This window comes from Cenococcum geophilum (genome assembly GCF_001692895.1).
Source record: "Cenococcum geophilum 1.58 unplaced genomic scaffold K441scaffold_4, whole genome shotgun sequence".
Lineage (NCBI taxonomy): Eukaryota > Fungi > Ascomycota > Dothideomycetes > Gloniales > Gloniaceae > Cenococcum > Cenococcum geophilum.
In genome coordinates, this window is record NW_027137562.1 from 5,284,035 (window position 1) to 5,304,783 (window position 20,749).

The following is a 20,749-nucleotide window of genomic DNA, read 5'->3' on the forward strand; positions in this document are numbered from 1 at the left end:
GAAAGGTAACTTTAAATTCCTTCTTAGCTATATAAAGCCTAACCCAGATAACCCAGACAATATATTATATAATTCTCCCACCAACTTATCTTGCTTTATTATCGCCATAACTATTAGATGCTAGAAATAATAATTCCTATACTTATTAGGCGAGATTCTACCTAGGGCACACTATCGATTAAACGTAGTAGTATAGCTCTATATATTTCTTAATAAGTTTTATACCACTAAGAATAGCTAAACTTAGTTATAGACCATAACTAAACAGCTTGCGATTTAGGCTTTACCAAATAATATCTATCTCTAGGGATATTCGGGCACCCCAGTAGGCACTAGCCCTAGTAATCTTACTACATTTCTACAAACCTTAGTAATAGGGCGGGATAAAGAATGGGCAGAAAAGCCTAATCGCAACCTACTACTTAGTCCTAATATCCGTGCGCTATAGGCAAAAATGAATAAGATAGTTTAAATAAAAGCCAAGCTATTAAAGAAGACTAAGAAAGAAATAGGGGCCATTATTAACGGTTTTTGCGATATTGTTTCGCAATTTATAATCAGGCGCTCTATAAATATATGATGGTTTAATAATAAACTATTAATTAAAATTAACGTACGAAGAGTGGACTGGAATATTCGTATTAAGTATATAGGCGAGGTCTTAAAGTAATTAAATGAGGCTATAGACGAACTAAAGAAAGAGATCGATGTAGTATATAAGAGGAAACTAGCTAAGTGGAAGCGGAAAGGTTTAAACGCTAATTAAAAACCTACGAAACTATACTAGTCTAGCTTAGCATTTGCCTATAAGCTTTAAATCTTTACGGACTTCCTAGAGCTGCAACTTTGGAAAAACAAGGGCAAAGATTTTAATATGCCTTTTACTAGCTTATATTTGGAAGGAGATAAAAATAAAGGCTATACGCTTAACTATTATAAGAACCCTAAGCAGTCTATATTTAAGCGAGAACTGCGTTCTATTGTGGCTTTAAGTCCAAAAATAGATGCCTTAAAGATAGTTTTTGCTTAGCTAGGGACTAACTATAAAGGTTATCCTAAGAAGTTGGTCGTCTTTACAGCATTCCCGGTAGCCGCCTTTATTATTTATCTGGTATATCTTATCTATTCTTAAAGCAATATTTTTATATTCTAATACTGGATTAGTATCTTCGTAATAGGTACGGATTAGGTAGCTATAAGTTAGTTAGCGGTAAGCTTAAGATAGAAGAAAGAGAGAGTATTGTTAAAGAATTCAAAAACAACCCCACTCTAAGATTCCTTATATTAACTACCGGTCTTATATCTAAAGCATATACTCTAATTAGAATAAGCAAGGTGTTTATATTTAAGCTACAGCCGCTGCTTATAGTTAAAGCTTAGGCATTCGGACGTGCCTATAGGATTGGACAGCTAGAAGATAAAGTTATAGATATTAGGGCCGTATCTAATAAGGTTAATATAGAGGTGTATATTTAGTAGCGGGCTAAGAAACGTAAAATCTTTACACTAGGCGCTTTCTCTAGAGCGCTAAAGTATTATACTAAAAAGAAGCACCTTTTTAGTGCCTTATTACTTAAGATTGCTTAATATATATTAGAACCGGGTTCTATTAGCAAGGCTATATAGTAGGGAATAGACGGTTTCTTCTATATACTTAATTAACTTAATTAGTACTACTAGCTAAGTAGGCACTGCCTCTATAGTACACTAATTATAATATATTTTATAACACCTAGCTCTAAGTATATATGATAAAGATATTACGGTTATTGTATATATATAAATATTATAAGAGAGGTAATAAATATAATATATTGCGAATATTGTAAATAATTGGTAGATATACCTATTTAGGTTTAGCCGCTATATAACTCCTTTTCCCTTACGCTTAATTATAACAACCATTATAAACAACCTAATAATAATCAACAGCACTATACTGGGCATTTAAGCGTAAATGGAACAGCAATCCGAACCTATATCGCTTTCTTTAGTATATAAGGCCCACGTAATAAAGAACTAGTTAGTAAAGTTTATCTACCTAGGCCTAAAAATTAATAAAATATTATATAGCGATATTTATTCTACTATGGAATAGGGACTTACAGACATTTAAATGCTTAGTTTATAACTAAATAAGGTCGGGAACCGGTTAAGACTTAATTAGGTGTTTCGCAATATAATTAAATCATTTTTTACTATTTTTATAGGCATACCAGAACCTTGGCAGAGTAGGTATCTATCTATAATTACCTAAAAATGTAACAACAATCGGAAGCGTTGAGTATTAAATAGAGCAATAACCTTAGTATAAATCGAGTCCGTTATATATTGTCTTAAATTAACTAATACACGCCAGCTAAGCAAAGAAGACCTAGAGTTAGTTGCTTAGAATAGCCTTATATTTAGGACAGTGCAAACTAAAGTAGTTTATAAAGGAGATGGCCGGGAAATACTGTGTAGTTATAGATACTTTACGGCCGGTAGTATACCAGATAATAAGATTACGTCAACCAATTTAAACTTTAGTCTATTTACTAGTATACTCTTAGAAGATATTAGCTTTAATCCCATAAAATATGGAATTTTCTATTATAATAGCTGAGGAAGGGAGATAGAAGTTCTTACCGAACGGACCTAGAGGGCTGTTATAGATAAAATGTATACTAAAGGACTTAATTGTTTTTATTTTATAGTAAGATATAAAGACTAAGGTAAGATAGATTATACGAGCAATTTTAGCAATATTAGAAATATTCTAACGCATTTAAATAGGCATACTACACCCGGCCACTATACCTATATATATCAAAACCATTACACTATAAGCCGTTATAAGCAATTTATTGTTAAAGCTACCGGGAATATAACTAGAGTCAGAAAGGAACCGTTCTAGGCCTAGGGGTTTAAGGGTATCCGTATAGGAAATTAGTAGTACACTTAGGCTAACGGTTTCTATATATAAAGTAGAATTAATAAGCAATAAGTTAAAGCGGAAACGGGAGACCTCCGTCTAGCCTAAGAAAAAAAAACTAAGGGCCTAATGTCATATTTATATTATACTAACTATCCCACGTACTATACTACATTTTATATACCTAATATTTCTAATATAGTGTCGATATATGCACGGTTGCGTATATATGCTAGCTCGGCTAGATATGCTAGATAGCTTAACTTAAGTAAGCAAGTCTTAAAATTAAAGAGCCCCTTTACAATTTTCACTTTTCTCCTCTCTCTTGTTAATAATCTACATTGGTACTCTTTTTATGGGCCATTAAATACATCTTTAATACCAATATATTAAACCAACACTATTCTCTACTATGGCCAAATCATCCAATATATAGGTTATTGCAGCGTCTAGCAGCTAGGTGCGACCTATATCCGCTTTATAGCAGTGCTATATAGCTAACAAGATAGAGCCTATAGTATTAGCAAGCTTAGAAAGACTAGCGTATGCCCGAGGACGAATCCAATAGTGATAAGATTCCACTACACCCCTATCGCCCTTAAGACACTCGCCGTAGGACTAATATAACTTAGCATAAGCTTAAATCTGCTACCTATTCCAAGTCATTGGTTTAGAAAACAGTAAGGCCTACACACCTAGTATATAGATTAACTATTTACCTGCGTATATAGGGTTATTGTGACATATTGCCTAATAAACGCCATTATTAACTAAGTACTGCTAAGGACGGAAGCACTAATGGTATAAAACGATTAAGATATAAACTAAAACTACTCTGATAGGGAGTACAACGGCGGGCTAAGTTTAACTCTACACCCGCATACGCACCTATGCTAGCCTATACTAAGCTGCTTATATAGGCTATAGTTATAACAGGCTACTTTAATCCTTCTTATAGGCTCTCTCTATAGCCAGAAAGATAGAAGTCGGGCCTAAACGCACTAATTATTAATGCTTAGCGAAAGGCTGGTTCGAACGATTAGGGGCGTATATTTAATGATATTCGGCCTTTACCTAAACTAAAAGAAGCTTATAGGGCAAGTCTCTAAAATCTATACCTCCTACTAGCAATATTTAAAGTAATACTAACACAGTATATGTCGCAAAACTATAGTTATTTAACTGTGTTGGCGACTTTAGATTCTATATTCTAAGTAATATTCATGCAGTTATATATACATATTATCCGTTCCTTAATACACTAAATACCCAAGCTCTAGTCTTTTAACTACTTAAAGATAATATATTTGTATACGCATATCTAAAGCTTATAAGCCCTACTATATACTCCTAGAGTTTACCTACTAATAACAGAAGGGGAAATAATGATTTGCAGCACCTATAATTATTAAGTATATTACTTAATACTTTTTTAACCTGAACTTAAAAGGCCTAGCTTTACATCCTTAGATATCCGAGTATTTTTACCTACTTTTGGCTTACACTGTTGTACTAATTACTACTTATATTTAATATGCACTTACCGAATATAAAGAGGGAGGTCCGCGGTAAATAGTTAAGGTAGATATAATAGGAGAACTAAATGGTATAAGTAATACTCTAATCTATATGTATATTATAAGATACTAATTTATAAAGCAACGTACTATTAAATTTAGAAGACATGGGATGCGTAAGCTTCTAACAGAAAGGCTAAACTACTATAGGTAATAGCTGGTCTTATTTAGAAGCAGATATATAAGATTGGCAACCCAGTTAATAATACGCATGCAGTGTATAATCTATATATAGATAACACCGATGATTTAGATAAGCTTAAGCTATACACAACCTAGCACGAGTTTAAGTTCTTAGCAATAGATAGCTTTCCTATCTCTAGCAGCGATAACTTAGGGCCTACCAGTTCTTCCTCTTTTGCTTATACGGATAAGGTAACGCCAGCAAGGAGTAAAGATTTGGGTTTAGATTAAAGGGTAAGCGAAAGTATATTTCTAAATATTACATTAATAACTTAACTAGGGCACTTTACGCTCGACCTTAGTTTTTTTACCGCCAACAACTATAGATAGCCCGCCTACCTAAAACTATAAGGCTTCTTGCTTTAGGGTTGCTTAGTACTATAACTCAGATAATAAACTATATATACTTAATATACTGTATACAATAACACTAGATAGACTGCGAAACTTGCTAGGCGTTAAAGAAGAAGATTTTCTTTAGTATACTCTTAGAAAGAGGGAAAAGCTACTAGATAATAGCAGATTTAACGTATTTTTAGAGTCTGTATAGTAAAAGGGAAATNGNAATNTTAAAATAAGGCTAGNATTNCCTAAAGATNACGACCTAGATNNATAGTTACTTCCTTAAGGTATATAGATAATATTTTACTTTCTTTCTAATTGTTACATAATAATTTTTTTTTATATATAAAATATTATAATTATTACAGTTATAAAAAATATTGCGATTATTGTAGTTATAGTATTATAGTTGTAGGAAATATTATGACTATTGCAGTTATAAGAAATATTGCGACTATTGTGGCTATAGGAAATATTGCGACTATTGCAATTGTGGGAAATATTATGAATATTGCAACTATTGCAGTTATGTGAAATATTGCAACTATTACAGTTGTAGAAAATATTGCGACTATTGCAGTTATGGGAAATATTGCAACTATTGCAGTCGTCGAAAATATTGCGACTATTACAGTCGTAGAAAATATTGCAACTATTACAGCCGTGGGAAATATTGTAACTATTGCAGTTAAGGAAAATATTGCGACTATTGTAGTCGTGGGAAATATTACAACTATTACAGTCGTGGAAAATATTGCGACTATTGCAGTCGTGGGAAATATTGCGACTATTGTAGTTATAGGAAATATTGCGACTATTATAGTCGTGGGAAATATTACAAATATTGTAGTCGTGGGAAATATTATAACTATTGCAGTCGCGGGAAATATTATAAATATTGCAGTTATGGGAAATATTGCAACTATTACGGTTATAGGAAATATTATAATTTTAAGATATAAGGTTGCTAAAGTGGCCCCGAGCTAGCGTAAAAAAGTATATATAAGCAGATTAGCGGATCCAGCGGAAATGACCCTGGGCTAGCCCCGGGCTAGCCCCTGGCTAGCCCCTACCACTCTCCCATTTTCCTAACGTCTCTAGGCATTTCTACCACTATTATCCGTCTAAGTATTCTTCCGTAAGGAATCTTTCTAGTTAAAGTATTAAGTCCCCTAACTCTTAAACTTCTATTAAATGCTATCTATATATATATTTAGTATTTTTATACTATTACTTATCTAGCGCCTAATATATCCTTATAGGGTATTTCTAGTTCTTTTCTTTTGGATTTTTATATATTTTATATATATTATCCACGCATATAATCTATAATAGCGTATAGTATGCTAGGTGCTTTAAGTTAACTCTTAACTCGTTTTTATCTTTAAGTTTAAACCTCTATTATATTAATCTAAACATTATAACTTTATTTATAGGTACTAAGATTTACCTTTTACTTCTCTAGTCTTCTAATTATTCCTTTAGATACTTTAATATTATAATTAAGGCTCCTTTAATATAAGTTATAGCCTTCTCTATAATTAGGTAGTCCTAGATAACTTATTTATCTAACTATATATAGAAATCTTCCCACTTATCGTTATATCGCTACCTATACCACTTTTAGTATAGCTGCTAGAGTATATACGGCTTATCCGTAAGGAAGTATTTTTTTATTACTACATTATAATAGCCTTTTATATATCGTTCTTTAAACATAATAGGGATCCCTAAATCCTCTTTATTTTCCAGTTTAGTAAGCTACTTAGCCCTTAGTATGCCTACTCTAGGCCTATTAGTAATCCTTTATATAGGTACTCTATCCCTTATATAATATAGTATACTAAATCTCTTATTTAGTTTTTATTCTTATTATGCGATAATTCTTTATCTAAATTCTTCTATAGTTTCTTTTGGTTTTCGCCTTATAAGTAGATCCTTAAAGTTTTCTTACTTCCTAATCTTAGTATTAATGTTTTAATCCTATTGCTAAGCCTAGCTCGTAATTTCTTTAATAGTCCTTATTTTATTACTAAAATCTTAGTCCTATAAATTCTTAATCTTAAGCTTGCTAATATCTTAAGCTTAGCTTTAGCCTTAGTTTAACTAGGCTTTTATAATATTCTTATCTTATCTTAAAAGTCTTAAATCTTACTTATCTCGTCTTAAAAATCTTATATCTTTAGGAAATTTCGTTCTAAGCTTATTTATATATTACTAAACTAAGCCATTACTCTACTTTATCGGTTATCGTCTATTATAGGTCCTTAAGCTTGCCTTATCTTATCTTAAAAATCTTAAGCCTTTAGCCTTTTGCCTTTATTAAGTGCCAAAGTAGTTCGTTATCCTACTTCTTTTATATCTTATAAAGCGATAGACATCATATCTAGTGGGATCTTAATCCCTACTAATGTTCCCTATTCTATAGTAGAATTATCCTCTATCTCTTATATAACATCTTTAAGGTCTATATACTCCTAGTAAGCTACCTTTATTACCTTATCGTTATAAAATATTTCGCCTACGTTATATTTATTATCCTTAATATCCGATCTATAAACTAGTTTATTAGTTCCTCTAAACGCTAATAATTTTAGCTCTTATAGCCAATAGCTTACGCTATACTTAGCGTCTTTATAAATTTGGTATGCGTTATTATAATAAAACGTAAAACTTTTAATTAAATATTCCTTTATTCCTCGTAGTATATTATTATCCCTCTATATATATATATATATCGTCTACTAGTCTTATTCCTTTTACTATATAGTAACTCTATTTACTTCTATAGTCTTTAATATAATAACCCTGTTTTCTATAATTTCTTATTTTATTTCTTAGATTCTTTAGTACTACTTAGGTNTATTAGCTCTGCGCTATACTATAGTTTTTAACTTTAACTTTATTATTGCGTGCTCTGCGCCTTATATAACTATAGAACTTTATCCTAACCCTTCTTAGTCTACTCTCTTTAGTAGATCCTATTATTAATCTTAATTTCTTAATTAATTAAATCCCTAAGGGTATCCGCATCTTTTATTAGGATAATTATGTCCTAGACTTTTACCTTAAGTCCTTACTTATACTATGCTATAAGCGCCTTATTATTCTATTCGACTTATATTGCTAATATTTAAAACTATATTATATATTTAATTGCTAAAGTCCTTTATACTAGGTTTTAAAGCTTTCTTTCTACCGTAGCAGTCGCCTTTAGGTCTCCAAATATTTACGTTAATTATTCTATAAACCTGCTCTAACTTAAGAATATATACCGTACCTCCTAGTTAGTAGTTATTATGCCGTATTCCTATACCTCTATAAGGTAAAATTTGAACTATTTAAGTACCCTTCCTATTAAGAATAATCCTGCGTAAGCGACTTAATCTATAGGCGTTCCTAGTTTAACTCCTTCCTGTATAACCTTAAAGTGCATTTATGTAAGGAATCCCTTAAGTTTCGACTTCTCTCCTAAAAATCGTTTAATTAAGGGTAACTTAACCTTAGCTGCTCCGATCCCGTTAATCCTTTCTTTAAGTATTCTATTATTGTCTATTAATTAATTAACTATTTTCTATAGCTGTCTAACAGTAACTAGTTACGAGTTAGTATCTATTATACTAGTGTTATTACCTAATCCTAAGGTAGTCGCCGCTGTGGACGCCGTCGTAGCTACTGCTTTTAGTAGTATATTGTTTAACTTCTTTTACTATAACTTTAGTAGTAAATGTATAACAAAGCCTTGTAGGAAATACTACGGTAGACTTATTAATGGGCTGGGTATATAAATATAGAATAGTTAACAATGTAAACATAACTAGTAAAGTGGTTGCCTAATAGATTAACTCTAATTGTATTCTAAGATTTACTATAAAGAAGAGAACTATTTAGGTAGGGACTGTGGTCCTTTAAATACACAACCGTATTCCTAAGAAATCCCCTTTATACATAAGGCACGTGTTATACATATTATACGTACATTCCCTTTATACACTATATATACTATATATAACGTTATATAACCTTAGTTACTATTCCTCGTTATATAGCTCTATCGGCTCCATCCTAGACTATACCTAAATTAACTAACTAGCTTCTTCCAACTCTTCTCTAAGTAATTATAACATTGTACTTAAAGCGTCTGTAATAAATAAAACCTTGTCGCCTACTCTAAAATACTTACCCTAGTGTTTACGATTATACTAGAGTCTCTACTGCTTTTAGGCATCCTATAGGCTCTACTTCGCATACTTTTATTACTCTTTTTATTCCTAGAGGTATCCTTATACTCTTTAGTAAATGTCTTTAAACTTCTAAGTAGGATCCTATAACTAATTATACGGCCTTAGCCAGTGATTGTTAGGTATACTATTAAACCCAAATAGTTAAACGCTATAGGCAATTTAGATTAGTGCATACTTATATAATATATATTGCTTTAAATTATAAGCGTACTCCGCGTACGGAAGTAGCTTGCACTAGTTATCTTGCTAGTAATTTAAATATATCTATAGGTAAGACTCCAGTTCCTAGTTTTGGCGTTCCGTTTGCCTATCCGTCTATAGGTGGAAAGCTATACTATAATAGTAGTCTATCTTTAAATGGAAGCATAGATCCGACTAGTACTAACTTATAAAGACGCTGCCCCTATTAGTAATAATAGAGTGCGGCTAATCTACTTTAAGAAAGCATTTCTCCTTAATTAGGTTGGCAAGCGCTTATATATTAATCGTCTTATTAATAGGAAGATATTAGACGTACTTTAAAAACCTATTAATAAGTATAAGGACCGAATTATATATTCATTCTTGGCCATCTTTAGATGGTAGAAGGTCTATAATAAAGTCTATAGCGTAATGTTGCTATAGCTTACTAGCAGGGGGAACTAATTTAAGTAGACCCTATAGCTTGTGCCTACGGATCTTATATACTTAACACTTCTTATAATAGCTGATGTACTCCTTTACTTTCTGTTTAAGCTTTAGCTAGTAGTATTTGCGCTAAAGTAATTCTACTGTTTTAGCTTAACCATAGTAGCTACCTAGAGAATTATTGTGATTCTTTATAAGAATCTTCTGTCGTAGATTTGCTTCTTATAGCACCTAAATCTTATTACCTTTACGTAGTAGGCCTATTGGGTCTAGTTCCTAATAGTAACGCCTAACAGCTTCCTTTCCGTTACGTTTCCGGTTTACTTCCGTATTAAAGATGGCATAAAAAGTATCCCTTTATTATACCTTATAGATAAGATCTATTAACCTTCCGGATAGTTCCTAGGTAAAAGCTATTTTGTCCTATACTGCTCTAAGTATAAGACTAGGTGGTCCTATAGATTTTACAACTTTTTAATGCGCGTGCGTTAGGAAGGCCGCTATAAGGTTAAAAACTTTTAGTTATTATAGGGCTCTGAGTTCTAATTGCTCTATAGCTTCGCTATTGGCTTAAGGGGATAGCTTAGTAATTAGGGATGGTGTATTACTAGGTTCTAAGAATATATTAGGGATATCCTATCTAGGTATATTTGGACCCTTATTAGTAACGGACTGGGTACTAGCCGGAATATTAATAGAAACTAATAGGGCTTATACCGCCTAAGACTTGGTGTATAAAGCTATAGGTACTTAAGTATCCTATACCCAGAGCTTGTTCTATAATATAGGGAGTAAGATATTTATTATCTATTTTCCTTCTCCTGTTTTAAAGCCTTTAGTATAGTCTAACCGTTATAACGGTCTATTAGTAGGGTTGTTTTCCCCTAGCTTATATTTAATCTTAAAATTAAATTACGCGAGCTCCTCTACCTATTTAGCTTGTTAAGGTATAAGCTCCTTTATAGTTATAAAGTAGTATAAATTATAGTAATTTAAGAGTATATAAGTGGTATCGCTCGCGTACTTAAGGTAATATTACCACTGTTTAAAGCAGTTAACTATAGCTAGTAGTTCCTTATCGTGGGTATAATACCTAACTTTAGGTCCCTAGAATTTTCTATTATAAAATACTACTGGTCTCTAATAGAGATGGGTAGCATTTAGATGCCTATTGGGTTATAGTAGAATACTAATAAGGGTAAAATTTGATGTATTAGTAATTATTATTAATAGCTAATCTAGGTTAAAATGCCGCAGTAATAGAGCTTCTATAAACTTTATGCGTAGTTCCTAAAAGGCCTCCTAGACCTTTCTGGGCCATAACTATAGTTTATACTATTTAGTTAGTCCTTTCTTAGTTTTCTTCCTTGCCGCCTTTAAGCTTTTTGCTTCTTAGGTTAGGTCTTAAAAAGCTTCTATAATATAGTTAGATAGGTATTAGGTAACGTCTAAGTAGTTATAAATAAAGCGCCTATAGAAATTGGTAAAGCCTAAGAACACTTAAATATCCTAGTAGCTCTCTAGCTCCGGCTACTCCTAAATTATCTATACCTGTACTAGGTCTATAACTACACTTATAGGCGTTATAATATACCCTAGGAACTTAACCTGCTTAGTATTAAAGATATACTTTAACGCCTTAGTATAGAGGCCCTAATTATCTAAACGTTCTAGTACTTTGTAGATATATTGCTTATATTAATCCTTATCTTCTAAGTAGATTAAGATATTATCTAAATAGATAACGTATATACGGTTAACTAGTCCCCCTAAGGCTCTGTAAATATACGATTAGAATATTATAGGCGTATTGGCTAGCCCGAAAGGCATTACTAGATACTTAAAGTAGCTGTATTAGGTCTTAAAAGTGGTCTTTTACTTATCTCCTTCTTTAATATGGAGCCTATAATAGGCGTTTTATAAATTTAGCTTTATAAAGATCTTCGCCCTAAATAGTCTATCTAGCATTTTACTAACTAGTGGTAGTGGGTAATGGTTCTTAATTATAATCTTATTAAGACCGTAATAGTTTACGTATAGCCTTATAGTTCTATTTGATTTTAAAATAAAGAGGATTAGCGCGCCTGCCGGCGACTTGCTAGGCCAGATTTACCCCTTTTTAGTAAACCATTAAGGTACTCCTATAGGATCTTAAGCTCTTTATAAGAGAGGTTATAGATAGGGAGGTTCGGCGGTTATTTACCTTCTTTTAGATTAATTATATAATCGTACTCTAAGTTCTGCGGTAGGACTTTAGCTCTTTTACCCAAAAATACTCTTAGTAAGTCCCTTAGGCCTACTAGAATATTTAATAAATTAGGGTCGCGTTTATCCTTTGCGTTATTATTAGGTAGGTCCTAGAGCTCTCTTAGAATGCTTGCGGGCAGCGTTATGCGCTATAGTAGTTGCTTATATATAATTGCTACCGTACATTACACCGTTTTATACGGTAGCTAGTAGAGGATAGGGAATTCTTTAATATAACGTTTAAGGTGCTGTAGTATATTCTCCGTATATTACTTAAGCTAGAGTAACCTATAACGGTTAAAGTATCTTATAAGATCCTTAAGATCGCCGCCTCCCTATAATGTCTTTATAACCTATCTAGTAGTTCTTTATAGGGTCTTTATTATAAAGGGGTTATTACCTATACTAGGCTTTATACCTATTTTACTATTAAATAGGGGTTAGATCTAATACTCCTTTAGGTATAGAGCGTACACTATTTTACCTAGGGCTATATTCTCTAGGATGTCCTTTAGGCTTATTAGTAATATACGCCCTTCTAAATCTTTATTATTCTACTATTTAAAGGCTCCTATTTTAAAGCGTATCTTAAGATTTACTTCTATAAGCTAAGGGTATTTAAGGATAAGGTTATAACCTATAAAGTTAGCCACCTAGAAGGGTTATAGGCCGACCACCTTAGTGCGGTTATGTATATCGGTTACTAATACTATAAGCTTATATCTTTTATATATAATATTGGTGTTAGCGCCACGTTAATACGTAGAAACTTTATATCCCGCCTCCTCTTAGTAGTCTATATCTTTCATTCTACATATTTCTATATTTTAAGCTTCTTCGATATTGTATATAAACTTAGCCGTCTACTTTTAACTACTAACCGCCGCCATAGAATGGGAATAGGTAAGTAAAAGGATGCTCTACCCTATAGTTACTAGAGTTAACAGTTCACCTATAGAGAGGCAGCTACCAATTTAGAAAATTCACGCGTATAACTATAGCGATTATATAAAAAGTTACTCTTAAGCGGAGTATTTAAAGCGATACTAATAATTCTATAGGTCTCTACTTTATTTAACCGCAGCGTATATTCTTAACTCTTATAGATGCTAAAGAGACGACTTACTATTGTAATAAATGCCCTAAAACTTTCTTTTAATATAACCTCTTTAAGAGATATAAGGATTATTATAGGGTAAGGGCTGTTACTAGCTATAGTTAAGACTTGTAAATCTAAGTGCTAAGCTTAAAGCGGGGAATAAGACCGCCACTAAGTAAAAATCCGTGCCTTTAATGCTCCTTTAAGAAACTTAGATGTAATAGTAATGGTAATAAACCTTGCCTAAGATGCTTACTAGTGGGTTTATAATGTATTTATAAGCGGGGGTATAACTAAGCAAATCTTTTAGAAGTATTAAAGAAGACTAAAAAACTGGTAGAAGAGATAAATAGGAGAATAACGGGAAATAAAGAGGATAAATTAATGCTAGGAGTTTGGTTCCACTCCCTGTCCTTAAATTTACCCACTATCGTATCTTTTTTAAACTCCTTAGCGGCCTTACTATTACGGCACTGGCAGAACTTGGCAAATCTTCGCACCGGCAAGTTGCCACAGATTGCTGCATATTGCGGTCACGTGACGTGAAGATCTTATATAAAATCAAGCGGCGCTACTCTTCTTCTCCTTTCCTTTCCTTAGCTTTAGATTCTTGTTTATAGATAATCCAATTATATAGGCTTACGCGTCCCTCTTACCGTACTTATACCTTAATTAACTAAGTCGCTAACATTATCTAAAGCTTATTCTACTCTCTCTTCCTAAGAAGAAACTTAAATATATCTATAAGACTATAAATAGGACAAGAACATAGAATAAGACCCTAAGGATATTACTAGGACTATAAGGATAGGACCTAAAAGGAAAAGAATAAAACTCCAAGAAAAGGACCTATAAGATATACACAGACCAGGATCCTCTAAAGAAATTACCTAGAATTACCTAATACCCCTACCACTATGTCTTAAAACATAGCAGTAGGTAAAGTAGCTGTAGGACCCTTAAATACCTTAGATAAAGAAATAATTAATGTTTTAACCCCCTAGGCGGAGCTTGCGGCAGCTAATACTAAAATTAAATAACTATAAGAGCTGCTTAAAGCTAGAGATACCCCTATATCCACTAATAAGTCATTATTAAATAACTAAAAACTTGCTATAGTCCTTTAGGCCCTATTCTAGCGCCTTAGTAGATCTACTACGACCTATATAGCACTAAAGCGATTAGTAAAGGTTGCGGATCCCCTATTACTTACGGATAGAATTATAAGGGTACTTTTGGTCCCTTACTCGGCTACATCCTGGGAGCTCTTAGGGGCTGCTAAGGCTAGCCTTTAGCTAGGCCTTGGCCACCCCTTATAAGCTCCTCGGGCTTACAGCCTCCTTCCTCCCCTATTGGTTCGTCTCTGTACTAGGCTATTGCTTACCCTTATTACTATATCGTCCTCTTCTATCGACTCCCTATGTAACTTATGCTCGGCTTACCTACTCCCTACTATACACCCTAGTAATACTACCTTACAAGAATAGACCTAATATTTAATAACTGGAAGCTTTAATTACGGGATAAGCTTAAAGTTAATGCTAACTACTTTCCTACCCCCTAAGCCAAGATGGCCTACGTCTTTAGCTATACTGGCGAAGACGCCTAGACGTATTTACGCTCGCGATATACTAAAGACTTAGCAGACCCCTTTACCTCTAAAGAAGAAATAATTAAACACTTATCTTTCATTTATAAAGACCCTTTTAAAGTATAAAACGCCCGCCTTAGCTATAAAAGCCTAAATATAAAAACAGCGGAGACCTTTTTAGCCTTCTAGACCCGCTTTCTATACCTAGCCGGATATGCCTAGATCCCCTAGGAAGACCTACTATTAGACCTCTTTAATAAGCTTACCCTAGACCTATAGCGGGCTATATTACTAGCTTATACTACAGTATAAACGTTAAAAGAACTTATGGACTATTGCTTAGCTATTAATTAAGGCCTCTGTTAAATTAAGGCACGCGCCAATTAGCTAAAAACTAAAAACCTCGTAAACTAGGCCATAAGTACTACGAGAACGGCCCGTAGTGCCTAGGTATAATTAGTAACCCCTATAATACTAGCCGCCTAGCCTATAGTTAACCCAGCAGCTAGCCGTGTAGCTACCCCTACTATAGGTCTGGTATACACCCGGCCTATATATAGCGACCCTTATATATAGGCCCTTAGCGATTAAGGAGCTTACTTCTTATACGGTTAACCTAGCTACCCTATAAGGAACTACCTAATAAAGGCAAAGACAAATAAGGTCCTATTAATTTAGGAGGATAGTATAGAGTTAGAAAAAGAGGAACCCTAGGGGAAGACTCCTCCCTAGGGTTAAAAGGAATTAACATATTATATATTAATCTGGGTCGGCTAATTAGTGGAAGAAGCTATACTATCCCTTATACTTTATTCCGTAATAGATATTAAGTTTTAACCTTTACTTTAGCTAACTTAGGAGCAAATGCCTTTACCCTAATTAATATAAATTGCGCTATAAAACTGGCTAACTTTTTAAATACGCCTTTAGAAGAACTGCCTAAGCTAATCCCTATTTGTGGATATAACGGATAGGTATATCGGCAAAATATAGTACCCTTTCAATGGCCTTAATGGTTGGTGGTTAACGCAATTGGCGCGCAGTTAAGGGCATTTGGCAACTCGACCGACTAGCCTATATCGTGTTTTTTTGACACGCAGCCTGCGCGCAGCCTACGCGCAACCTGCGCGTAACCTACGCGCAACCTGCCAGTAATCTGCGCATTTGGCAACCATAATTATATTTACCTCTTTTATACTAATAATATATTTTAAATAAATAAAAGCTATTTTAAAGCTATTTATAAGGCTAGCAAAATAAATATTATTATTTTAGATAATTTAATATAATACAGCGATGGTTCTCTTCTACCTATCTACCTATTGACTTACCTACCTGCCTGCATCGCCTACCTATTTACATCGCCTACCTATCTATATCTACCTATTTACATTTACCTACCTATCTATATCTACCTACCTATCTATATTTACCTACCCGTTAGCATCTACCTACCTATCTACATTTGCTTACCTGTCTGCATCTACCTACCTATTTATATCTACTTATCTGTATCTACCTACCTATCTATATCTGCCTACCCGTTAGCATCTACCTACCTATCTATATCTGCTTGCCTATCTACATCTACTTACCTATCTNCATCTGCCTGCCTATCTATATCTGCTTACCTNTCTNCATCTACCTACCTNTCTANATNTACCTACCNGTTAGCATCTACCTGTTTATGCCTACCTGTCTGTGCTACCTTAATTCGATCGATCGATCGAATCGTTTATAGTGTTGGCTGGCTAGTCGTTGTCGTCTGGCTCTGGCGACGGTTGTCTGGTTCTGGCGACGGTCGTCTGGTTCTGGCGACGGTCGTCTGGCTCTGGCAACGGTCGTCTAGTTCTGGTAACGGTCGTCTGGTTCTGGCGACGGTCGTCTGGTTCTGGTAACGGTCGTCTGGCTGGCGACGGTCGTCTGGTTCTGGCGACAGTCGTCTGGTTCTGGTAACGGTCGTCTGGCTGGCGACGGTCGTCTGGTTCTGGTAACGGTCGTCTGGCTGGCGACGGTCGTCTGGGCTGGCGACGGTCGTCTAGTTCTAGCAACGGTCCTCTGGCTGGCTGCCGTTCTGGTTGGGCCTCCTAGGTAGGGAGGATATAAAGAAGGAAGGAAGGGTAAAATAAGGTGGTACATAGGGTAGGGCACGTGTAGAGGCTATCGGGAATATAGCGGGGACCGATGCAGAGCTTCGTGTAGAGCCTCTGTACGCAGAGCTTCGCGCAGAGCCTCGTGCAGAGCTCTCTCGCAGAGCCTCGTGCAGAGCCTCTGTACGCAGAGCTTCGCGCAGACCCTCGCGCAGACCCTCGCGCAGACTCGTGCAGAGCTTCGTGCAGAGCTTCGTGCAGAGCCTCTGTACGCAGAGCTTCGTGTAGAGCCTCGTGTAGAGCCTTATGCGAAGGCTTCGTGCAGAGCTTTGTGCAGAGCCTCTATGCGCAGAGCTTCGTGCAGAGCCTCTGTACGCAGAGCTTCGTGTAGAGCTTCGTGTAGAGCCTCATGCAGAGCCTCTAAAGTATAAGACTATAAGATTGTATAAAGATTGTATAAGATTGTATAAGATATATATAATAGTTAAATATATAGTATATAAACTTTACCTTAATCGCACGTTAAGAAATATACAGTTAGCTTTTAAAGTGTTAAGTAGGTTAACTGCATATTAAGTTAGTTAATTATATATCAAGTAGGTTAACTACGTATTAAGTTAGTTTAAATTACATATTAAGTAGGTTAATACGTGTTAAGTTAGTTAAATTGTTATATTAAGTAGGTCAACTGCGTATTAAGTTAGTTAAATTGTATATTAAGTAGGTCAACTGCGTGTTAAGTTAATTAAATTACATGTTAAGTAGGTTAACTGCGTGTTAAGTTAGTTAAATTGCATGTTAAGTAGGTTAACTGCGTGTTAAGTTAGTTAAATTGCATGTTAAGTAGGTCAACTGCGTGTTAAGTTAGTTAATTGCGTGTTAAGTTAGTTAAATTGCATGTTAATTACGCGAAACGCGAAAACCAAAGTCTACTTAAATCTTATCCTGCGAATATTTTCCCGATATAGGACTACCTATTATAACTATATTATAGATTTACCTTCGTATTAACGGACAAAGGTAGTATAATATCCCCTTCCTTATTACGGACCTAGGAAGCTATAATATAATCTTAAAAAGAAAATAGCTAGCCTATTTAGGCTTATAGCTAGATATATAGAGTAGACGGCTTATCTAGCCTAAAACCCTACCCCTAACTCCTTCCTTTATAAAAGAAATTAGTATTATAATAGAAAATCTTATACAGCCCTAGATTAATACTATCTACTAGGCTAATACTATACGTAGGGACTAGGCCTTTAAGAAAGATATATAACTTAACCCATAACGGATCTATATATTACGCCGCACCCAGACTACCTATATTACGCTACCCATATTAAAAACCTAGGAAGTTAGTAATGGCTTAAAAAAGCCCCCTATAGAGAGCTTAGGCCCTATATAGCTATAAAGAATAGTACGAAATATTAAATACTATATTAAATTAATAAACCAGAGGAATAACTTGCGGAAGATAAAACAGGAGCTAAAAAAGATTATAAACCCTAGACCATAAAATACGGTCCGGTAAATAGCTATAAGGAAACCTACGAACCTCCTACTAGTTAGTATCTGCTATATTAGCGCCGTAGGATTCTACTAAAACTTAGTCCAGCCTAATACTATTACTTTTACGACTAGCTTATACAAAATTAACTAAATACTTAAGGAAAAGGAAAGCGAGCTTAGTAGATAGGAAAGCAAGCTTATAGATGAGAAGCTAGTAGAATAAAAACTACCCCATTAATACTAAAAGTTTAAGAATATATTCTCCAAGGTAGCATCTAATATACTTTTACTACACTAACTATACAACCACAAGATCGAGATTAAGTCAGATAAGGAAAACGCCCTTAGCTATACCCCCCTCTATAAACAATCCATTGCTAAGTTATAGGCCACTAAGCAGTACCTTATTAATAACCTAGTAAAGGGGTTTATTAAGCCTAGCTAGGCCCCTTTTACCTCCCCTATTCTCTCTACAAAAAAGCCAAATAAAAGACTCTGTTTCTGTATTAACTACTATAAGCTTAATATCCGTTAGGCTTTCTACCAAATTAGAATAAACCCTAAATCTATAAATTTTACTATATTTCGGACTTAATATGGATTATATAAGTATAAAGTACTTCCTTTTAGACTAACTAACGGATTAGCTACGTACCAACGATATATAAACAATATACTCTTTAACTACCTCAACAACTTCTACACGGCCTACCTAGATAATATTATAATTTACTTTAAGAACGAGTTAGAATACAAGGAGTACGTCTATAAGGTCCTATAGCGACTTTATAAGGCTAGCCTCCAGGCTAATATTAAGAAGTTAGAATTTAGTATAAAGCGTATAAAGTACTTAGGGTTTATTATTAGTATAGATAGAATTAAGGCTGACCCAGAAAAGACGGCCGTAATTAATTAGTGGGAACCACTACGGACCGTAAAAGGGATATAGTTATTCTTAGGCTTCTATAACTTCTACTAACGCTTTATTAAGAACTATAGCAGGATTACTTAGCCCCTTAGCCGCCTTACTATAAAGAACCGGCCCTTCTACTTTAACACTATATATAAGTAGGCTTTTAATAAGCTTAAAAAACGACTGGTCTCCACTCCCTTACTTACCCACTTTAACCTAAAATAGCCCTTAATACTAGAAACGGATGCCTTAGATAGTATTATTGCTAGCATTTATTCCTAGAAGCAGACAGACAAAGAATAGCACCCTATTACTTACTACTTAAAGACTATAATAGATGCTAAGCTAAACTACCTAATCTACGATAAAGAAATATTAGCTATTATCTTTAGCTTTTAGCACTGGCGAGCATAGCTAAAAGGGACCCCTAAGCCCATCCAGGTAGTTTTAGATCATAAGGCCCTAAAATACTTTATAATAACTAACCCGGCAAGCGCGCTAGGCAGACATTTTATCCTAATTCAATTTCCTAATTATATATAGGCCAGGCGCTACTAACTGTGCGGACGCTCTTATAAGACGTAAACAAGATATAAATAACTAGATAGCCGTAAAAATCTTATTACAGACCCAGACACTACTATAACTAGAGTACCTTAACCCTTAGATACGGGAAGAACTAAGTACTAAATCTCTAAGCGCTAAGATATATCTTATCAACCCTATAGAATTTAACCTTATTAATAAACTACTGCAAGTAAACTATACGGACCCTTCTCTATAGGAATACCGCGAAAAGGCAAAGGATATTACTAGCCTATAGTCCCTTAAAAATGGACTGCTTAAGCACTAGGAACGGCTAGTAGTAGTAAAGAAACGAAACTTATAAACCCGGCTTATTACTAAAGCACATACCTAGGTCTTTACGGCCTACCCTAAAAAAAATAAAACCCGCAAGATTATTAGTAACCGTTACTACTAGCCCGGAATAGTTATTGTCTAAATAAGTTTGAACAGGAATTTATGGACGCAATTACGTAAGCTAAGCGAGCTCAGGAAACCCCTTAAATTCTACCTCTTCATATACAATTAGAAGAAGAAGTCACCACTATCCAAAAGAGCATACAATACTATACGTATTTCGTGCCCCTGGATATGACTCACTTGTATCATTAAGTTAATACAAACACTAATCAGTGAGCGCGCACAGATCAGCAATCACTTAATACCTCCCCCGAGCGATACACGACAGCGACCACCCGTTTAATCCTAGTACGACCTGCTAGAAGGTCGGAAGTTGGGGATTACGGACCTATCACCAACTCTGTATACTTATTTAAGTCTTAGTACGGTTTACCGGAAGTATAATAAACGCAAATATAGACCTTTACAGAACCCCCTATCCTTAAACCT